The following is a 23,340-nucleotide window of genomic DNA, read 5'->3' as shown; positions in this document are numbered from 1 at the left end:
ACATACCCACCCTTCCTCAGTGGTGTTTCTAAAGAAGTCTCATGCCTATTACTGACCATAAAATAACTTGTTACATTCCATGCAATATCTGGTAGGAATTCTAATCAGAATTGCAATGAATCTGTGTATCAAAACAGGAAGAATTAATGTCTTTATGGCATAAATTTCTTCTACCCATGAATATATCTGGGACTGTATCTTTTCATCTCTCCAGAGCCTGGCCCATGGGAAGTCCTCACTAATTGTTGGGCTTGTGAATGATGAGATTCTATACATTGTTAGTTGCTACTGTAGTCTTTCACAGAAGAGAAAAGTAACCTCCGTGAAGCCAAGTGACTCTCTAATGGTCAGAAAGAGTGACAGCCAGTGCTGGAGTGATCCAGTGGACTTGGTGCTTGCAACCAGGATTCTCCAGCACCTACAGCTAAGGGGATTACAGTATTCTTTTTTTTTCTTAATGGCGTTGCTTTTATTTTTAATAATTTTTTTAATTTATTTATTATTTAAGTGTAGTTAATTTACAATGTTAGTTTCAGATGTACAGCATAGATTCAGTTATAAACATATGCATATGTATATACATATGTATTATATTGTTTTTAGTAGAACTCATTACAAGAAATTGAATATAGTTCCCTGTGCTATATAGTAGGCCCTTGTCATTTATTTTATATTTATTAACGTGTATCTGTTAATCTCCCCTTTCCTGCCTGCTAAGCACAGTTTGCTTTCTATGTCCATGAGTCCATTTGTAGCAGCACCATTTTTCCTTGTAATATATGCTCTTTGGCTGTTTTCAGTTTCAGTAATTCCATGTTATCTTTGAGCGCTTTTCTTCTGGTGGCCTTTATGTGGTTTGCACACGTGGTAATAGAGATCTGTGTTTGGGAGAACTCCAGGCCTCGTGTAGTCCCTGGTACAGAGTGCCCACTGAGTTGATGCTTGAACTGGGAAAAAAAACATAGTAAATGTTGGAATTTCCACTATGGTTGAGACTTCCAGGTTTCTGTAACCTTTTTACCCCACCTTATTATTGGCTGCCCCCATACTGGGTAATTTGGTGGAATTTCATGTTATGGTGGTGTAGAGACAGGGCCTTGTATGCTTCTTCTCTTTCCGTTTTCTAACACTCATTCTCCTGGGCCTCCCAGATCCTCCCCCAGTAGTGCCCAGGGCTGGCTTGGTGCTGTGATGAGGCAATATTTTTTAATAAGGCCCTTTCCTCATCTGTTCTGACCCTCCGTTTCTTTATCTGCACAATGAGGGCTTAGACTAGATAAGTGCTTTTCAGTTTCTTTTAAAGCCATGTTTCCTTTGAGAAACAGAAAATGCAAATCTCTCCTCCCATCCCAACACTTTAGATTTTGTTACTTCCTGCAAGGAGTCACATAGCTCTTTGTGGAAAATTGATGTGATTGTGATTCCAGGTGGCACAGAAAATACTCTTCAGAGATTTATTACAAGGAGAGGGCAGAAAAGGGGCAGTATGTCACACTTTCTACTGTGAGCACTGGAGCAGGGGCTTGGATTTAAATATGGTGTCTGTCGTGGCCTCTCTTTAATGTTGCACAATGTGACAAACCTCTCTACCTCAGTTTCTTGATGTGTCAAGTTGGGGTGATAATATTTTAAGGCTTTTGTGAAACAATATACACATAATCTCTTTGTGTCTCAGTAGAAACAAGACCTGCAAGGGATTCAGGGATTTAAAAAAAAAAAAATCTTGCCCATAGCACTATGTCGCTGTGTATTTTAAATTTCCTGGAGGGTGATGGTTGAGTCTAAAGTCCATCGTGGGACAGGTGGCCCATAGTTCTCTATGCCCCAGATTGCCCCCTCCTCCCCAGTCCTCTTCCTCAGTCCAGGATTAAGATCCCTATTAGATTTACACAGAGGTCTTGTGGAAATGGCTTTTCATTTTATTGTTTCACCAAGAAGGGCTGCCATCATGGTCTCTGTGGTCAGGTTTTGAAGGGCTGCCATCTTGATGTCTAGTCAGGTGAAGGCTATGCAATTGGGAGTTTCTATGTAATAAAAAGGAAAAAAATTACAAATAGAAAATTAGAACAAGGGTGATGACAGGAGCTCTTGGAAGTGGGCACCATTAGCTTTGTTAGCTTCAGGTGCAGTGGCCTCTTGCCACGAGGACCCATCCTCTTGCTCTGAATTTGGAGGGACCTGTGGGTTCAGTGGGAATATTAACTGAGTGTATCTCATGTGCTGGGCATTGTCCTATTTTTTCTGTGTGTTCTTTTTTTGAGACAGTGAGCACATTTAACCTCAATAGCTTCTTTAAAAAAGTAGAAATTTTATTTTGAGATATAATGTAGAGTCCCATGTGGTTGTAAGAGATAATATGGAGAGGGCCTTTGGACCCTTTTCCCAGTTTTCCTTAATGGTTCCATCTTGCAAAGTTGGGGTATGATTCATTACTGATTCACTAACAATTTGAGGTTTGTGTTATTGCCATCATTTCTATTCACGATTAAACTGGGGCTTAGAGAAGCACACACGCCTGCCCTGGTCACCCACATGGTTAGTGTACAGACGGGTGGAACATGGGCTTGGTATTTCCAAGCAGTACCATTATGATGGTCTGTGGCAGGGAGCAGCATTCATTTTGCTTGTTTATTCATTCATTCAACAAACATTTATTGAGTAAAATCTGTGGGTCAGATGCTTTCATAGGGTTATCTGATTCTTCAGCAGTACTGAGAATCAGGTATTATTTACTTTTTTTTAAATCTGAGAAAATTAGCTCTGAGAGGTTATTACCACCCCGAAGGAAATATAGCTCATAAAGGAGGGATAGTAAATTTGTAGTCACTCCTTTTTATGCAGGTGTTACCCTAGGCATTTTACATTTGCAAACTTCCGTAATCCAGATATATTCTTGTAAGGCAAGGATTTTATTTTTTTAATTGAAGTATAGTCAAGTTTACAATGTTGTGTCAATTGCAAGGTGTTTTTTGAATTTTGAATTAAAAAGTATTTTTTGAGGAGGGTAATTAGGTTTATTTATTTGTTTCATTTATTAAAATGTGGTACTGGGACCTCGTACATGATAAGCATGTGCTCTACCACTGAAATGTACCCTCCTCGCCAAGGCAAGTTTTCTTATCCATTATTCTGCAGCTTAGGGGTTCAATTAAATTGGAATTGAAATCCAGATCTTTTGCTCCTACTGTTGTCCTTTTCTTTATATTCTGCTGAAGGGGGTTGCGGAAAGCAGTTCCTTTTTTCATTTCTTTATTCCGCATTTTTGAGCAGTGACTTTGCATCAGGGCCTTGCTAGGTGCTTTGAAACAGAAAACAAGAAATGACCCTTCTCTGCAGGGGCAGGAAGCCTAGACCAAAACCTGGGTAAAGTGATCCGAGCTAAGGTAGCCATGTGCAGGCTCTGAAGGACAAACTGTACCACTGGATTTGCTTGGGCTTCCCCTGCCTTCTGGCTGGTACACACCAGGTCACCGCAACCCAGAGGCGCCCACAGCACACAGCACAATATTTACCTCGATCTCCTCTCCCCTCTCGGCAGGGCCTGCAACATGAGAATCCCTGACTACGTGCAGTGTGCTGAGGACTATGAGACTCTTCCCGTGGTGGTCAAACAAGTGGGGATCATCTCAGAGGAGAATTTCTTTTGCATCTATAAGCGAATCTCCTTGGTGAGCTAGATCAGCCCGTGAAGCTCCCAGGGCACACTCTGTACGCACTACAGGCACCACTATGCGCCCAAGAATGGATGGGGCGTCTTCCAGACCCATCGCATGGTTGTGGGCCTTGTCACCATTACCGACTTCCTCTCGGCCAAGGCCTTCGAGAAGCTCCACGTGCAGAGGAGCTGTATGGCATCATGCTTAATGACTCTCAGCTCTTTGTCTTTGTGCTGCATGGGGTGGTAAGCCAAGCAGCCGCGCACCGACGTGGCCTTCAATCTACGAGGACTGCAGGGTGGTGGAGAAGAGGATCGAGGACTTCACTGAGTCACTCTTCATCTTGCTCAAGTCCAAGTGGCTGGATGGTGCCCCTGACAAGTCTGGGGACAAGATCCCACTCCTCTGCATGCCGTTTGAGAAGGAGGACTTCATGGGACTGGACACAGACAGCAGGTAAGTTTACCTGGAGGCCAGTCCACCCTGGCTGTGTGCCGGGTTTCTTCTCTCCATCCAGAAAGGTATCAGCACGGAATAGGACTCTTGTATCCAAGGGGGGAAGGAGGTGCAGCCCGCCGTTTTACAGACATATAAAAGTGAATCCGCCTTTGTTTCAGAGAGATCCTTTTAGTGATAGTGTTAGAGCACTTACTCCTGCTTTTCAGCCAGGACCCTGGTGGGACCCCTGGAGTTGCTGTTCAATAGAGTAGCCACAGCCAATGATGCTAGGAGCACTGGGGAGGAGGCTGGTCTGAGCTGAGATGTGCTGTAGTTCAAATGCACATGAGACGCTGAGGCTTGTCTACTAAAAGCATATAAACTATCTTGTTACTTCCTCTATGGATTACATGTCAAAATGATAGTATTTTACATACAGTAGATTATGTAAGATATGTTCTTAAAATCAGTTTCTAGTACTTGTTTTTTGTTTGTTGGTTTGTTTCTTTGTTTACATTTTTAAATGTGGCAACTGGGAAACTTTCTTTACATGGCTCTCATTTCATTTCTGTTGGGCAGCCTTTCCTGGGACAGTCTCATCCCTTTGCTTATAGATGAGATGCTGAATCCCGAGAGGCAGAAAGAGGCACTGGTTGAGCTGGCTTGGAGCCAGAGTCTCCTGCCTTCCAGGCTCAGCACCTGTTCTGCTCAGGCCCTCTCTTCCTGCCCGACAGGCAGCATGTCATGTTAGGACATCAGAAACACCGCCAGGGACCTCCGAATGAACTCCTTATGCAGAGAAAGGCGTATCACGGAGTATGGGAAAGAGCAGAGAAATGTTCATCCTCACTTTGTCCCTGTGATTAAGTCAACGGCCCCACTTTGCCTCGGAATTACAGACGAGCTCTTCTGGGCTGCCTAACCCCCCAACTTCTGCTCCGTTTCCCCGTGTATCTATTGTGCTGTCCCTCGGGCAGAAGAGGGTGAGATGCCTTTGCCGGGAGGTGGTCCCCCTTTGCTGGGGAGAGTGAGGGAATCTGTGTACCCCCGGCCTACGGCCTCGGTCCTTTGGTCTGGAGAGAGCTCATGGCGGTCCCACAGGTGATGGTCGGACGACCTGGCACGTGCTGCCGGGCCCGCTGTGGAGGCGGTGCTCTGTGATTCTTGAACTTAACTAAGATCAGATTCTACTTTCTGGTTGTTGGTAAGTTGGAGGAGAAGATGCCAGAGAATTGATAAAAAGAATATCCAGATCAGCCCTGTGAGTGATAGGCAAGAGGACCCGAGTCCCACCTGCGTGAGGTGCCTACCGGGCTCTGGATGTATTTCCTGTTCCTCCCGGACATGCTTAAGTAAGGGGCAAGGCATGTCGTGGCCATGATCTGTTCTTGTCCTCACAGGGCCCTGTGATCTACATGCCCGCGCTCCTCATCTGCTCCTTGGAGATGAGGTGTCAGGTTTAGGAGCCTGGGGACTGCTGAGGGCACAGCTACCCACCGTGCTACACCGAGGCTGGCTCCGTTCACCTCACATGTCACCACCTGCTGATCCCCCAGGCATCAGTCAAGGTAGGTGCATCGGTGCAACGTAAGCAGGGACCACCTTCTCCCCCTGGACAGACTGGTGGGTGAGCAGTGGAAGACTGGAGCCCTGCCCCAGCCCCCAGGCCAGTGCCTCCTCTTTTGTCACAGGAGGCACTGGTGACATTTTTGCTCAGCAACTGCTTGGCTCTGGGTCTGCGGACCCACCAGAGAATTCCTGCTTGTTTTTGCCTTTTGAAGTCTGCCCGTGGGATTTGGAGGAGTAGCTGGATATGTGCTTAGCCCATAGTGGTTGACACTGTCACCATTGTTTACCCAGAACCTCGTGTACCAGGCATGGCTCCCGGCATCAAAATATAGCAGCGCATTAAACCTCCCTCCTGGTGCGTCTGTCTGTTTTGGTACCGTAAGGTCTCAGCCAGCATCTTAACGTCAGTGAGATAACGCGGCCAGTGAGCTAGGATCAAGCACGTTCTCCTCCAGTCACTTTTACTCCAATGTTGCTTTTACTATTCCGCAGACATTAATTTTTTAAACAATGCTTTGGTGCAGGAACAGAGCCTAATTCTCTCCTGCTACTCTTGGTGGAAGTGCGTAAAACTGTCCAGCCTGAAATGTGACCACAATTTGTAGCTTAAGACCTGCCTAGACCAATGTATGTGGAGTTTTGGTTAGGGGCGCTGACCACGTTGGGGTCCCCCGGCAGCGCCGCCCCCTCAGGCCCCTGCTCTCCCTGGAGCAGGAGGTGAGGGTGGGTCTCACCATCCCCACGTCCCTGGCCTCACACACTCACGTAAATTCTTGTACGTGCTGTCAAAGTCATTTTTGTTCTTGTGTGTTTCTAATTTTCTCTTGTTTCTCTTTTCATTTTTCTTTATTCCTTTTTCTCTTGTACTGCCCTGTGAGCATGTTGTTGCGTCTGAAAATGTGGCTGTGCACACCCTGCATTGGAAATAGCTAGATCGCCCTCCGTGCTGTCTCCATCGCTTTAAAAACCAAAAACTTAACAGCTGCCTTAATCCATGTATTATCCTTGTCATCTTTTTATTTTCTAATTTTTTTTAGCACATCACCCACTGGTGTTTGATACCTCTTAAAATCCTTGCTTTAAGGAACCAGTTTGGTCCTCCTTATATTTGGTGACAAATGCGCCCTTATTAAATTTGTTTGATTGTTTTGAAGAAGTGAGATGCGAATTCATTTAGGCGGCTGCTGAGGGATGTTTTTCATGGAGTATTTAAACTTGTAAAGTCATATTCTGCAGCATCTTGCTACATTACTTCTTTTACACAAACGTGCTTGGCACTCGGTTACTGGCTGTCGCTGTGTGACGCGCGTGACAGCGCTGCCTGGCCGGCGGTCACTGGTGAGGGAGAGGCAGGCTCGGGGGTGAGCAGCTGTTGGAGGAAGCAGTCACCGTTTTGTTATTTAATTTTTTTTTTTTTTTTGCATTTTACTTCCCGTGCCATTTACTTTACTTTGCCTTCACAAAGAGGCAGAAGTTGGTCTAAAATCCATGCCACTTTTTTGTTCCCTTTACGAGGCTGGTTTATCTGAGTATCAGGACAACATGTCCTTCTCCTAAGTAGCTGGCTCACCTGGATCTGGTGGACATAGGGACTGCTATAGGGGACCGTAGCTTCCACCCTGCTCCAGCCAGTGGGCATTCAGAGCCGGGTCTGTGGTTTGCCTCAGCAGCCGTGCAGGCCTCCCTGCACCGGCCTTTACTTTTAACCCATGTTGGCAGTAAATAGCTGACTCCGTGTCTGTTGCAGCTGACGTCCACCACTGTCGGCCTTGTCGTTAGTTTGCGGTAGTGAGTCTCCAACACCCCAGTCAACTGTGAAGGAACATGCTTTGGCCGACGTAAGACCTTGGATTCTCACCACCACTATGGTTCATCTCACCTGGTGAAAGTGTTTGGCCACCACCATCATGCTGACCATGAGGCCTTGTTTCTCCTTTCATGATCTGGTCCAAATGTGGACACTTCAGTTTTCACTGAATTTGTCTCGCTTCAGACAGGAGAGAATATCTGAAGGAGTCCATCTCATTGTGGGTGGGGAACAGATCAGAAGTAAATGTCGCAAGTAGAAGGAGTCTAGTCTGTCCGGGTTGGCAAATGCAGGGTGGGATCTGTGATGGCCGGGCTATGCACTGTACACAGGCCTTTCCCGTGGCTCCCGAGAGCCCAAGGGTCGGAGTGAGAACAGCCTGGCCTGGGTTCCTCCATCCTCGTCTGCTTACTGACAACTGTGTCTGCTAATTAGGAGCTCCCCCACCCCTCGGGCCCTTCAAATCTCAGACCACGGGAGAAACTTGAGTCCCTTCTCCTGGGCCTCCTTTGTGAGAATACAGTGCCTTCTGAGGTGACCAGTGGCAGGAGATGCCTCCCCCTCCAGGGAGCACCCTTTGGAGGACTGTGACTCAGTGCACCATGCTGTGAGCTTGTGGGGTTCCGGCCGTGGTCCCTGCAGAACCAGACTTGAGATGGGCTTAGTGACGGATATAACAGGACTGATTCCAGGGCAGGGCTTGGGGGAGGGAACAGTGGAAATTGAATGTGACCTCAAACACATAGGTGGGTGCTGGGGCTGTTACTAAAATGGGGTGTCTGGGAGGTACCTGCCAGGAATCGAATTCCAGAGTAAATGGCGGACATGAGACATTTTTAAGATGCCATTTGTCATCCAAGTTAGGACTTCAAAGAGGCACTCGGGTCTATGGCCCTGGGGCTCAGGTGAAGGAGCCAGACTAGAGATACACGTTGGGAGTCGTCATTCTTAACTGGTGTTCACAGACGCGCATGTGAATTAGATCATCTTGAGAGTTGCAGACTGAGGATGAGGGGGGGCAGGGCTGTGCCTGGTTTGGAGGAAAGCCCAGACCATGTAGCTTTCGTGTGTCAGACTGCGGCGTTTGCGATTTTCAGACTAATGCCGTTTATCCTTAAGGGGCCGGGGGTTGGGCAGGGCCAGCCTGGAAGAAATCTGAAAGGAGGGTCGTGGCCACGTGTGTGTCTTGTGAAGATGCAGATTCTGCAGCGTCCGGGAGTGTAGACTTCTAAGAAGCTGGAGTTGGAGTGGGGAGAAAGTAGTCACACTCACCTGTGAGGGAGGGAGGGCGTCCTTGGGAGTCGCCACCCTACTGGACTCGCTTTCCAATGAACAGAATGCAATCAGACTGGATCTGAGGTGAAAAAAGATGGGCACTGGGAGGGGATCCAACCTGGAGAATGGTGCATGCAAAGTTCTGGAATAGTCTCCCTGAAAATTTGAGTTAAAAATACCCAGACTCTTAAGAACATTGATAGTGACTGGGGAGGAGGCAGTTGTTTTTCTGGCCTCCTAAGGGTAATTCATGTATTCAGGGATACACAGAAAATTCGGGCAGTCTTTTCCAGGGGTTTGATCCTTACCAGGGGGAACAGTGCAAGTTTAAAGGGGGCGAAGGGCAGCAGAGGGAAGCTAGTCAGTCCCCGTGTCAAGTACCAGTCGGCAGCCCTACATGAGTGTTGCATTCTCATCCATGCCTCCCAGGTGGGCGATGGCAGCTCCCTTTTGCGGATTGGGAAGCCTTCTCAGAGGGGTTAAGGAATTGGTCCGTTTAGCGGCTATTAAATGCTGTAGCAGGATTCAAGCAGGGCCTTGTCAGACTTCAAGGGCATGTTCTATCTACTAATTCCGGTACCTCTCTTTTGTACCTGGATTGGTGAATTGGGTCAGTTTTGGAGCCTTTCACAAAAAATACGATTTAAGTGTCTCAGGACAGTTTCACAAAGCTCAGTGTTCTTTGATGGTTCAGAAGCACCGCAGTGCTTTTCGCCCCACAGAGGTAAGGTCTTACTCCTTGCCGATGACGTTGTTGCAAATGACGTACAGGTGCAAAACCAGACTTAGGAACTTCTGAAGGGAAACTCTCCAGTTCTCCCTTGATCGGCTTTCTTCCACGGGATGTAACTGCTGCAGCCTAGGCCTGAGCTTTCCATATGGAGTGAGGTTTTGATAACCAAAGTTAGCATAAAACGGTCAGATGAAGAAAATCGACGTTGACAATTTATTTTTGGGTTACATTAGTGAAGATATTCTATCAGTTAATGACCCATATATAGAATGAAATTGAGTACAGAACATTGCAATTCTTACTTTCTATTTAGAGTTCTCGTACAGAGTAAGGTTGCCTGCTTTGGAACATCAGCTCCACCACCACGGCACCTATCAGTGTGTTGGTGTGATTGCATTTACGCAGTGAATGTAATCTGGGCTTCCTCAGCCCCAAACACTCCAGTGCAGAATCACGGGCTATAGCCATCTCTTAGTCATGCAAATACTTCTAAAATTATATGATGCCTGAAAAGAAAGAAGAGGGAGAGAGTGATTGCCTTTATCAAAGTTCCTTTCTATTCTAACTGCAAACTGTTGTTGAACAGCTCTGGTTTCCTTTGGATATGAATATATACATTTCTTTGCATGTAATCTGGGTTTTGGACTAGAAAACCAAGCTCTTGCTGTCCACAAGCCACAAAATTATTAGCCAAATTGCACAGGTGTGAAATAGTTTATACTTTTTTCTGAGAAAGAATCCTTGAATTTGGGACTTGGGCTGTGATTTTTGCTTTTTGCTTCCCCCACCCCTCTTGTATTCTCTCACTCCTTCTCAACTGGCCCCCAAGAGTTCGTGGTTTCAAAGGTGTGGGCAAACACCCAGTTGGTCACCATGTACTGTTGCTATAGATGGAGCCCTGCCAAGACCTAAAGGACATTATCAGAGAGGACTTCCTGGAAGAAATGGGCTCTACATTCAATCGTGAGGACAGAGTAAGTGTCAGCCAGGAGAAGGAGTCAAGAGTGTGGCTCAGGTAGCAGGTGCAGCCCGGGCAGAGGCCTGGAGGCTTGTGGGGTGGGGACATGGGGAGAGTGTCCTGTGTGGTCCAGGGTGGAGTATTCCCCTGCTTGGGAGGACCCTGGAGAGAGCCTGGGGTGAAGGGCTTTGGAAGACGTTGGGTTTTATTTGAACAGACACTGGAGGCAGTGAAGGGTGTCAGCAGGAAGTGACCCTCAGGAAAGGTACTTCTGGTTTTGCTTCTGATATTCTACAGACAGAAGTGTCGGGACTGGCGAGAGCAGGTCTGTCTGTCCCTTTGAGACCCACCCCGTCATTCATTTATTCATAACACGTGCACTTCTTTGTGTCTAGGGGAGAGTGTGTGGACCCACATTATTAAGCAAAATGTATTTGCTTCTTGTGAGCTTAGCAGTGTCAGAAGTTGACTTAGCCTAGAATGTTCTAGGAATAGAGGAACAAGTTGCGGAAGTTGGAGGGAGGGAAGTCTTCCTTTTGAAACAATCAAAATGAGCCTGGAGGCAAGTGGGAAGTAGGAGCAGGACAGGGGGTCCCTGAGGTCACTGGGGACCTGGGAACTGGGGTGAGGCTGTGTGAGCAGTGTCGGGGGCGGGGCTAGAATTCCACCAGGGAGCCTCTGAAGGGTTTGAAGTGGGGTGATGTAATCAACTTTGTGATTTGGGAAGGCTGCCATTGCTCTGTGTGTGTGTGTGTTTGTGTGTAGCGGGGAAGTGGGGGAGGGTGCCACCAACTGGGGGGGCCACTAGAAGACCATTCACAGGCTGGGAGAGGGGCGTCAGGGCTGCTTGGGGACGGCAGGGGCAGTGTGGATGCCGGATTTCCTTATGGGGAGGGCTTGTTATCGGGGTCGCCCGAGAAGCGACTTTTGGCTGGAAGAAAAGAAATGGAGGCTGCCAGGTGAACTTTCCTCTTCTCTCCTTCCCTGCCTTGTGTGATGATCTTAGCTCAGCCAACTTTTGGAACAGAAGAGCTAAGTTCCAGGGTAGCCCAGGACTTTGTTGAGCTGGTTCGAGTGAGATCTGATAGGATTTAGATTTCTGTTCAGATCTGCATGTTCACTTAGCTAGAAACCTCCCGTCATTTCGATTTCCATGGGGTATTTATTCTTGATAAAGATTGCTTTCTTGGTGAGAGGAAATTTAATACAGCTGTTGTCTTTCTCAAAAAAAATCATATCTTTAAAGAAATTTAATATTCCAAAGAATAGCAAAATTTAAAAATGATAAAGTAAGGCTTTGGTGTAGTTTCTTTGGTTTCTGAGCTAATGTGGAGTTAGAGCCTTTGCATTACTTAATAGCACATCCTTAGTGAGCTGTTAGTGAGCGCCCCAGGCCCCACCTCTCAAAACACCATTAAAGTTTGCTCTGAAATAGTGAGGTCATAAAGGTCTTGTTTGCAGAATTCAAACAGTTTGTTTATATTATGCAACATAGCTCCATTTATAAAATAATAATAGGTTCAAAATTAATTAAGTGGAATATAATTGATTTTTTTAAAGCTGAAACATAAACTTTCTTGTGCTAATGTTGCAACTGGAAATTTTGAAAAGAAAAATCCTACTGTAATATCATCTAAGTGGAATACATATATGACTTCCACATTTGAAAAGTAACGGCGCAGTGGTTTTAGAATTCAGGAGCATTCCAACTCAGATACTGGCATTGATGGTTGCTGGTTTTCAATTGAACAGCCTAAATTTGCCTTCTTAGCATTTTTTTTTTTCTTTGCAGTGAGAGGGCTGAGTAGTGCTTTGCCAGCATGGGTTTGGGGGAATTTGAGGGCAGATGTCGTGTAGCAGCAGTGAGATATTTCCATGTGTTTAATTTTCCGGACATCACCAGGGCACATGTGGGGTTTGTGCATGCAGGCTGGGATGCTGCAGGACTCCCTAATCCATCACCGTTATGTCTTGGAGCTGCTCCGGTTAGTGAATAATTTTCTGTGACTTGGAGGTAAAGTGGTCTGATGCAGATGATCAGATATGTACTTAAAGTGCTATTACTTGAAATAAGAGAAACCTAGAAACATGGCTCTAACAATACAGGATGAGGGAGGAGAATAGGCTGAGCTGCGTGCAGTGGGGAGTCTTCTCAGGTGACTCCCACGCCGTGATTCCTGCCAATATCCGCCCCAGCACTGCACGGTTGTCCTGCCGAAGCAAGCATGCACTTTGCTCAGAAACGCACTGAATTTCCTTGCGACTCTGTATGTTGGCTTTTTTTTTTGAAAGCACATCTTGCCCTTTGCTTAAATGCCATCACTGCAAGTCGCCTCTTACTCTCATCCTTCTGGACCTCGTCCATACATAGATGCTGAATGGATGAACAGAATGTAGAATCTCCATTTAGTGAAACATTATTCAGACGTAAGAGTGAATAAAAAAGAAAAAGAGGAAAATGAAAAAGGCCACCTCTTCTGGGAAGTCCACTCTGAATGCTCAACCCACACTTTTCCCTTTGAAACACAATCACTTATGCTCCACTCTACTCTTTTTGATAGTAATTACAACCCTCTAATAAACTTTAATGTTTTCAAAAAAAAAAGAGATGCTGATACCAGTTCAACAGGGACGAGCCTTGACAACAGCATGTTAAGTGAAAGGAAGCAGACACACACGGCCACATATTGTTGACTTCAGTGATCTGAAATGCCCAGAATAGGCACATGCAGAGGCGGAGAGCAGGTGATGTTTGCAAAGGGCTAGGTGGAGGGGGTTAGGGAGTGACTGCTAGTGACAGGGGGATTCTTTTGGGGTGATGAAGTGTTCTGGAAATAGATGGTGATGAGGGCTGCACAACCGTGAGTGTGCAGAAGACTGCTGAGCTCTGTCTCTGGGAGTGCCTGTGGTTGGGGGCGGCTTTATTTTCTTCTCACCCTGCACTCTGAAGAGACATCTTGTGCAGTGGCCTTTCTACTAGTGTGAGTGGTGAGAATCAGAGACTTTGCAGAGTCTTGTTTCTTTTCCCCCTCCTGCTGAGTGTAGGCAAAATAAGTTTAAGCCTGAGAAAGTGCTCCATCTGCAGAAATGTATTTCAGTTTTGCATGGTGTAAAAATCTTGAGAGCTTTTTAATTGTTGAGGACAGTCTGTGGGGGGAAATAGCCCGTGAAGCCTTGGGGAGACCTGGAAAAGCCGCGCTTCCCTCCCTGATACAGGTGGAGTATTCACCACAGTTCAGGCAGTGAAGGGCCAAGACCCGTGAGCGGAGTTGACAATCGTGAATATTTACGTGTATCCGCTGCTTCATCTTGGATATTAATTTCAAGCTGAGTCAGTTTGTGGCGGCAGCCTCATCCTACATCAGGAATTTATAGTATCTGCTCTTTGAGGTGAAGACCTGACAGAGTTTATTATTTAACAGTCTCCCTTGAATTGATATCTCAGATTCCTTTTTCAAAAGCAAAACAGCAGAAATACAGACGTCCTTTAATGCCAATATGACCTGGAAAGGGTTTAGTCTCTGTGCCTCAGTGGCCTTATCTGCGGTTGGGGATGATGATAACAGTGTTTCCCTCAGAGGGGCTGGTGAGGGGAGAGTGAGGAGCACAAAGGGAGGACTTACAGGAGATGCTCATGAATGACTGAATTTAGTGCTCTCAGCCTGGTGAGGCCTCAGGGGCAGAGATGTCAGAACAGAGCTTTCCTAGCCAGAGCTAGATCCGTGTTGGCAGCTGTTGTGATAAGTATCACAACTGTGGGTTATCAGGTAGTTTTAAGACTTGGTAATATGAATTCATGAATAATGTTAGAAGACTAGACATCTCAGATTCAGTTTACATAGTTCTCAAGATTTCCTCTGAGAAATGGATGAATTTTTCCCCATCTTAAATCTGAGATGAGTCTCTAAAAAATTTCTGTATTCCTCCATTTTTTGCTTTAATTCTCCATTTTTAAAAAAAACTTTTTAAATTGAGTTAGTGGGGACTGAACTGAGGGCCTCATGCATGCTAAGCACATACTCTCCCAAAAGAGGTATAATCTCCCCCCTGATTTTTTTTAAAATTTACTATCTTAGTATTCAGAGGTTAGAGGCCTCTAATTCTTTTTCTGGAGACTTGTCCATGAACCTGTAAATCTATTATTAATGGACAAAACATGGTTTATTAAATAAAATGAATAGAATATTCTGCAATCCATCCAAAAGGAAATGTTCATTGGCTTAAAATGTTTCTCCTTTAATGTGATTTCTCCTTTTTGGTCTAGCTCAATTTATTATCAGACATCCTCATCATCATAATGACCAAACTCGCTCTGAGTTTACACCTACCTAAGGCTAAAATACTTTCCTCATGTTTTACTTCATAGCAGGTGTTTGACGGTAGGTATCAGTGTCTCCTTTTTGCAGCTGAGGGATTGAGAGATGGAGCAGCTTGTCCCAAATCACACGCAGCTGGCGGTGGCTAGCTCGGTGCTGGAACCCAGGCTGCACAGGATGCATTCTTAATTGCTCCTCTAATCAGCCTCCCGTTGAGTGGTTACCCGAACTCCTGTGACCCCATAAATGGTCGATTTTAGTGATCTCAGCCTGATGAGGCCTTCAAAGGGGAGACACCAGTGAGAATATGAGACAGAGTGGCATAAATTAAAATTGTACATTTTCACAGTTGTTTAATTCTCAGGTAGTGGCATAAAAAGTTAATTTTTATGTATTTTAGTGCTCTGTAAGCACTAAAAACAAAACATTAAAAATAATTATAGTGCAAATGAGAAGGGGGCTTTGAAAGTCCAACCACTGCTGATGATGTTACTTGTTTTTCTCTAGTGGCCCTTATTGACAGAAAAACTTACAAAGACTGAATTGGTTTTATGTAGTCTTAATATGGAAGAAAAGATTGTAAGTGAATATTTTAAGAAAATCTTTATTCTTTACTTTCCTGATAATGTATATATAAGTTGTATTCATGGCTTAAGTACATTTCCTCATTTGTGAAATTTGAGTAATATCGTTTAACTTGTCTGACTGTGAGAGTTAGTAGCCTTGTATACAAAGAACCCAAGAGGTGCTTAGTAAAAATGTGCTGTCACAATGGCAGATATTTTAGAAGGATCAACTCTGAATACTAAAGAGGGTGGCTTATTACTGATGCATATTTAATATGTATATATATGATATATATGAATATGGCTTAAAGTAACAAGGATTCATTTATTTTTTAGTGCACTATGAAGTTTTAATGAAATCTGTATCATTCTAGTGAGACAGGGACTAGTTAAATTGCCTTAAGCAGACGACCTTGAAGATTATTTACACAGAATGTGTATTGTTAGAACTCAGATGTCATGTTGCCGTGTAACCATCCACTCAGACATTTAAATTCGTTGGATTCTGACATCCACATTGATAATTTTCAGGGAATAAGTTTCTCTCTTTTGTGATTAAAGAAAATTTTGATCTTTTTTCCTGCACTCTTAACAGGTTTAAAAGATCAAAACACTGATTTGACATGTAACTTTTTTAATAGAGACAATAAAGCTCATGCTGTTTTATTATGTAAATAAATGTTTTTGTATTTCAACAAACGTATGATTTCCTGGATTTTGAGAAGTATGTTGCAAGATACTTAGATAACCTACTTTCGGAAAAATACAGGCGCGACTTTTATGAATATAGGCCTACTACAGATCTGTTCGTTTTTGCTACAGTGCAAGACATGAGACCTAGGAGAGATTTGCTGCCGATTGCAAGGAGGACAGATCCCATGTCTCAGTCTCCCCTCCTGTAAAATGAAGTGGCTGGACTGGATTCTTTCCTCTTCTAAGATGCGTTTCCATGAGCCTGTGTCTTTTGTTTATATTCAGGAGTATTAGCAATATCAGATTAAATACTGAGTTACCCTCGCTTCCCCCGAAGCAAAGTGCATTATGTGCTACAGAAGCTTTAAGTTATCTGATTCTCGTTTCTGATCCTACAGGCAATTTTTGTGTTGCATGCTTCCTGGCAACCTGGAAGGTCTTTTTAGCCATAGGTGGCGCTTGTTGCACCTTCTTACCGTCTTAATATTCCTCTTTGTTAAAGAAGGCTTAAACAAAGTTATTTTGTTTTGATTTCTTTGCTTGATGCTTCAGAATAGCACAATGTCCATTATGTCTTTCTACCTGGAAAAATTTTTCTGCTTATATTTTAGTTTTATTCTGTCATCTCGCTGTGAACATCTCAGACTTGCTGTGTAAACAATGGCAAAATCGGACTTTTCTTCCAGTGTTAGAAACCAGTGAGCCGGGAATTTATAAAACAGCTAGTAGCGGCCTCTGGAGCACCTTAAAGCTGAAAAGTGTACTAAGTTCCCTGAGTATTGACCCCACTGCTGTGTGTTAATTGGTGGTAGGGGATTTGGTACATATAGGAAGGGGTGTAGTTCTTTGAATTGGGTTTGCGTGCACGCGCTGCCACTGAGCCATGTGAGCCTGAGTCAGTTCGCTCTGAGTTTTTCCCTCGTCTGTGAGATTGGGACGTTGGTATCTGCTTTGTAGAATTGTGAGAATTAGAAATTATGTAAAGTGTTTACCACAGTGGGTATGTCAAGTGGGCTCATAATCTTTAGCTGCTGTTTGGTGTGAAGCCATCATTTTATAGTCTTTGGCAATTACTAAGAAACGGGAAAACAAGAAAAGCTGGTTTTATGATGAAAGATATTTGAGGAGGTTCGATAGTTCCTATACCCATAATTAAGCATCAGCAGAGTCAGAACTGTTACACAGTCACCCTGAACCAACGTTAAGCCACAGAATTTTTTGTTACTTCATATATGTTGGGGCCTAAGGGGATCCAATACTTATATGCATGTTGTCTCCAGCAGCCAACTGAGAGATGACACAAAAGATTAGGCAGGCCATAAATGTCTTCGTTGTTACTGATGAAGCCACGTTCTCCATGAACTTCAGGGCTGTGGGAAAATGTGTGTCATGATACTGTGTCCCAGAATTAGAGACTCACCCTGTCCCAGGTAGCTCTGGGCCACAGCGAGCCTTCCCTTGAAAGGACCTGCCCCTTCATGCACAGGGCTGTTCTGACATGGAGCTGAGAATCCCAGGTGCTTCCCAATGGTGACCAACACTGGAGGGAAAGGTAGGGTTTCACATTCCCTGCTTGTCTCCCTGGACTCACACCTCACCCTGTTAGTGTGACGAGGGCTAGCTGTGATCGAGCGGCTAGGGGTATGAAGGAAGAAGTACTCTCCATGGCCCAGAGGAGTGGGGAGGAGGCATCCCCTCCCTAGTTTAAACAGGTGGTGTGATGGAATGGGAGGGTGCTCCCCAAGAGTTTATAAAAGGAGAAATAAGGATTTTCTTTGGGACTTACACTAGCCAGGAAACACATAATATTATTAGAAGGGAGACTTGTAAATCACTTTTATATTAAGTTGACATTTGTTGAACACCAAAAATGTGCTACATTCTTTTCTGAGCATTTTACAGAAATGAGTCTTTCAATATTCTCAACAAGCGAGTAACGAAGGTTTGATTGTTATCCCAGTTTTACAGTGTGGAAATTTCGGCACGGAGAGGGTAAGTAAGTTGGCCAAGGTCACAGAGCTAGTAAGTGGCAGAGCTGGTATTTAAACCCTGGCTGTCTGGTTTTGAGGCTCCCAGAGATGGGCTTTGGGTGTTTAGAGGTATCTGCATCCCTGAATCTTTGTACCACTTTGCATCAGTTAGCCCAGAAAGGACAGGGAAAGGAGAGTTACACAGGTGCTCACTGTCATGTCTCGGCCACTGTCCACAATGTGTGCACTGTGATTAGCGTTAATTATTTTCTAGGCAGTAGATCTGTTCGTATAACAGAAATTTAGTCCATTGAGTTAATCTACAAACCCTTCCTTCTCTGCTTCTGTCCATGGTTGCCATGTGACTGCCTGCCTGTGATTGGGCTGTGGAGGAGAAAATGTACTCATGGTTGAACTCTGATATTTCAGTCTGGTTTATAGTTTCACTTCTTCTGTTACATTAATAAGTTTCTGGTTTTCTTGCATCAGTGTGTCATGAGCTTGGTTAATGTGAAAACAGTCCATGGGAGCCCAGGGATGCTAACGGTATAATTTCTGAGCACACTGTCGCAATTCTACCCGTGCAGACCTGGCTGGAGGATGTCCGCCTTCCTCACTGATTTCTCCAAACAGCAGGGTCCTCTCCCAACCCCGGATATGAGGCTGGGAGCTCTATGAGTTGGCCAGTCGGTGGCCAAGTCCACCAATCAGAAAATGATGAAGTACCTGTAAGTGGGTTTAATAGAAGAAAAGGGCTTCCAGGTAGTCCGAAGGTCTGTTCGAGTCCATTTGGTGAGAAGCTGTCCACTGTCTGTGGTGAGCTGCTGCTTTGCTGTTGAAAAGTCTGGATTAGATGAAGGGATTTAAAGAAGGAGAAAGGAGTGATTTCAGGTGGTACGTCCACAGTGGTGAGAAGTGATGGATGACCGCCTGTGTGAGACATAGACAGAGTCTTACAAACTTCATAAAACAGCTTTAAAAGCTCTGCCATCTGAGTGCACTTCATATGGGGTCCAGTTCATCTCTGGTCGTGCTGAGAGGGCAAATAATTGATGATGGCGGAAAGGACACGGAGGCATCAAAAAGTCTCAGTCATGTTCCCTGTTTAAAGGATGTGGCACAATGTAATATATTTGAGCTGGTTTTTCACTGAACAACCTTTAGTGTTTTCTGGGACTCCCCAGTGCCCCAAGGCTCCATGCAGCTGGGTGTCCCCTCAGAGCAGCTCTGTCAGCGCTTGCCCTGGGCTGACGTGGTGTCGCGGGGAGCAGGACGGTCAGCGTCCACAGCTCCTCCGAGATCCGTCTCCTCATCCGCAGTGCCAGGTTGCTCATCCGTGTCTACTTAGTAGGTTTGCTGAGAATCACACGTGATGGTTTTCAGGTGTGATTTGTGATTCTCTCTGTGATTGGCATATAGTCAGTGTTTGATAGAAACCCTTGTTTTTTTAGTATAATTGTAGCAGCTAGATTGCAGTGGTTTGTAGTCTGTATTTTTTTATAACTTTATTCTTATTTTTAAATATGCACTTATTTTTATTTATTTTTTTGGAGGTACTGGGGATTGAAGCCAGGACATTGTGCATGCTAAGTAGGTGCTCTACAACTGAGTAATACACACCCTCCTTGTCTGCACTTGAAAATAAATATTGCAATACCCAAAAAAATGTTAAACACCATCATGGGACCTAGTCTCTGTATAGACAATTGAACACGTATGCTATTTCAATAAGAATAAATGTTGTTGAGACATACATTTCTGAATCTGTTAATGTGCTTAAAAACGATCATAGGTAGTGATAAACAGTGATCCAGTACTTCTTAGGGTCTGTTTTGCCATCAATGGAAATTACATTCTACAGAGAAGGCTAATTGGGTCTGTTTGATATTTGGATGGTTTAGCAGATGATCAAGGCTTTCAAAAGCTGACAGAATTGTATTTTAAACTAACTACAAAGTTATCTTCTAGAAGTTGGAATTCCTAAGCTTGTGAAGTGTCCAGTAGTCCAGGGAGTATGTGTCTGTGTCTGTGTGAACGTTTATGTGTGTGATTTCAGGAAGGTAGAAATAAGTTCCATATGGACTTCTGATACCTTTCTCCTCCAGTTCAAGATGTAGGCATATATTTACACAAATAAATTGATATTCTTTTGTCATTTGGCATATTGGGAATAAGAGGTTGTCATATTTGTTTCAGAAGGGTTGGGGAGCATGAGCTTAGAAAACGGGAAGAGAAAGAGGCCGGGAGGCACTTCACACTCTGTGCAGGATTTGAGGAACAGTAGCTTTTCTTTTTTCTTCTAAAGCAAACTGGCGCTGAATTGTAACATACTATTACTCAGAATTGCTTTTCTGATCAGATACAAGTGCCTCAGAATTTTGAAGGCAACATGAATGGTGAAATGTGTTTTAGCAGTTATCTTTAAAAGTAGTTTTATTTTTCAAGTAAAAGGCTATAGCCTGTTCTTTCTTCCAGCGGTACAAGACATGCTCATTAATCTATGTACATGATCTGTGTGCTTAGTTTCTTTGGGTTTTTTTTTTTTTTTTTTTGAAATGCTTGTTTTATTGTGGTTTGAATGAATGTTTAAAATTTCTGGATTTTAATGTTTAGAACATGCTGATTTATGAGAACCGTTAAATACCTGATTGTTCTTTGGTCCTTGTTTTTGGGGAACCCTATTGAATTCTGTTGTCTGTTAAAGAGGGAAATGCTTCCTCTAGCCTGCAGATCATTAAGTGAATGGTTTGCAGTGTGCCTTTAAAATTATTTGAATGCATTGAGCATGTTTGTCCAGTGAATTCTGAATTAACTCATTCTATTGACTTTGCTTTTGTTCTGTGGCTTTTGCTCCTCTCCACAGGAATTTGAATTCTCTGTTGCAATTTGTATACGTGTTCTTAACAGGGGAAGAAATTTTGCATTTTTACAGAGGTGGCTTTTCCTATCCCCTCTGAATGCCTTCTATAATTGATACAATAGTAATCTGTTATTGCAGTGCATAATTCTTTCATAAACTATTTTTTGGCATAATCAGAAACAATGACAAAGAATGATAATAAAAAATATGAAAACCTTCCTTCCTTTGAAGAATAGAAATCAGTTGGTCAGGCTCACGCATGCTTTGTGCCTGACACACTTACTCTCATGCCATTATGTATCATGATTCGGAGATGGAGTTGCTCCTGGTTTATAGATTTTTGTTTTAGCATTTGTGTTGAATTCTTTCTGCAGGCTGATGTTTCCTGTTGGTTTTGTGGAAAGAGTAGAAGGGAAACAAATACTTTGTTTTGTTTTCGGGAGGCCTGAGTTGATGAGAAAAATGTTGAGGGTGGGCTGAGGAAAAGAGTGACACTCCCTCTCCTCCCGGCTGAAATTGATAAACAAAGAAATCAATTAAGTGTATCGGTATTTGACCAATAGAAGTTAGAGAGCCCAAAATGACTAGATATGACCAATGGAAATTACTGAATTCACCTGCAGAATTATGTGCTTTACCAAGTAGAAGCAACTTAGAGCAATCAGAAAAATCAGTAATATGATGAGATATAAAAGGAATATTATATCTTTTATTTCTGAAACTTTTCTACGGTAAGTTGTGTAGAGCTAAAATTAAGTTTCAAGCACCAGGAGTTAAGAGTGTGGGTTGTTCTGTAGGATTGTTATTCACGGATGTGCCTAGACCCTGCTAGAGTGGCTGAAGATGGCAGGAAAAGACCCAGAGGCAGGATTTGTCATCCTAGGGTGTCCTCAATAATGGTTCCATGTGGGAGCCCATGATTGGTTTAACAAATTGTAACGCACTCCAGCCGCATGTGAACTTTAAGAAGAAAAATATATGCTTAGAAACTGCTTTGCAAGCAAGTGCCTGTACATCCTCACTCCAGTCTCCTTGCCTTAAAAAGCAGAGACAATGCTTTGCTTGCATAGTTGAGCTTTTAGATAGCACTCTGCTGTTTGCAAAGCAAGGACAGAGGCCCTCAGCTATAAACGCTGAGCTTGTGTGCTGTTAGATAGTCTATGATCCACAGAACAAGGACCTGGCTGGTCTGGTGGTCTGCTTTGTAATTCACATGTCTAAAAATGTATCTTGCTCCCCTCACCCCATGACTTCCCTAAAGATACACTAATCCTTTGTACTCATTGTGTATTCTACAATCTCTGCTTCATACTGTCTTTCCCGAAGTTCCTATTATTATCACACAACTGTTAATGAATTTTTCCTTTGATTATACACAATAAATAAGGGTGCAATTGAGAGGCTCGTGGAGTTGGCTCCCTACTCCCTCTCGATTTCTTCACTTTTTCCACAGAGACTTGAATAATAATTCCATGTCGGTAAGACTTCTGCCAGCCAACCCACAGTTCCAGGTGAGAAGGATGCAGGTTTATCTTTCCTACCCGATGGAGAGAGAGGAGAGAATTGAGATATGCTCCCCCATGGTCCCTTCCTGTCCCACGGCCACTGCAGTTCACCTGCAGCCTTCTGGCCTCTGCTCAGAGGGCCTATGTCCCTGGACTGACTGCAGCATTTTCTTCCCTTGTCAAAATTTCCTGTGCCTTTCAGAAGTTGGTCTCCTCTGCAATTCAACCCTGGCAGATGTGATGGTGGTCAGCGTGCTGGTGGGCAGTCCTTTGGGGACACCCAGGAGACATGCTGATTCTCCTGATCCTCTCAAACGGGGTTACAGAACAGTCGAGCACCGAAGGAAGCCCATTCACATGAGGTCAACAGAGCATTTTATCACTTTCATTTTATTTTTAAATTTTCAGTGGAGAAATTATTTGTAGCAAACTGTTCCAGATATTCGGCCGCCTGCTTTCCTCACCACCATTTCCTTGTTGGCTCTGGTGCTTGTTTTAAAAACCAGGTTTCTTCTCTGGTCATTTTTAGCACCTGGGCTTGCCGAATCCTTGATCTGCATTTGAAGCAGAATGCTTCTTCCTGATGTGAAACTGATTTTCCTATTTCTGAATATTTCGTGTACACTCAGCAACTGTTTCAAGTGAAATGCTCTTGTCCAATTTCGGTTAACTCACATTTGCTGATCTCCTACTTTCATGCTGAGGGCAGTTTGTTCTTCCTCTAATAAAAGTTAGCAATTTGCATTTACTAGGGGAGGTACTGGGCCGAGGTGCTTTTTTTCTTACCAGTTTTAATACAATTCACCCATTTAAATATACATTCGTTTTTACTCTATGCCCAGAATTGTGCATCCCATTTAATCTTAGAATATTTTCATTCCCCCAAGAGGAAGCCCCATATGCATAAGCAGTCATTCCCATCTTCCCCATCCTCCCCCAGCCCCAAGGAGCCACTCTTCTCTCTCTGTGGATTTGCCTGTGCTGGACATTTCAT

General features: G+C 44.1%; 1 protein-coding gene across 9 annotated transcripts in view; it reads left to right on the top strand.

Moving 5' to 3' along the window:
- LOC141579336 (uncharacterized) overlaps positions 1-23,340 on the top strand; it is a 150,204-nt gene that overhangs the window by 87,000 nt on the left and 39,864 nt on the right. For all 9 annotated transcript variants that reach the window (XR_012510511.1, XR_012510510.1, XM_074374518.1 and 6 more), the window contains 2 exons: positions 3,539-4,112; positions 5,495-5,662. The gene's annotated coding sequence lies outside the window, so the exon portion shown is untranslated. The remainder of the gene's footprint in view (positions 1-3,538; positions 4,113-5,494; positions 5,663-23,340) is intronic.

This window comes from Camelus bactrianus, chromosome 12 (assembly GCF_048773025.1).
Source record: "Camelus bactrianus isolate YW-2024 breed Bactrian camel chromosome 12, ASM4877302v1, whole genome shotgun sequence".
In the NCBI taxonomy this organism is placed as follows: Eukaryota; Metazoa; Chordata; class Mammalia; order Artiodactyla; family Camelidae; genus Camelus; species Camelus bactrianus.
Note: the sequence above shows the minus strand (reverse complement) of the source record. Positions and strands in the feature narration are given on the sequence as shown.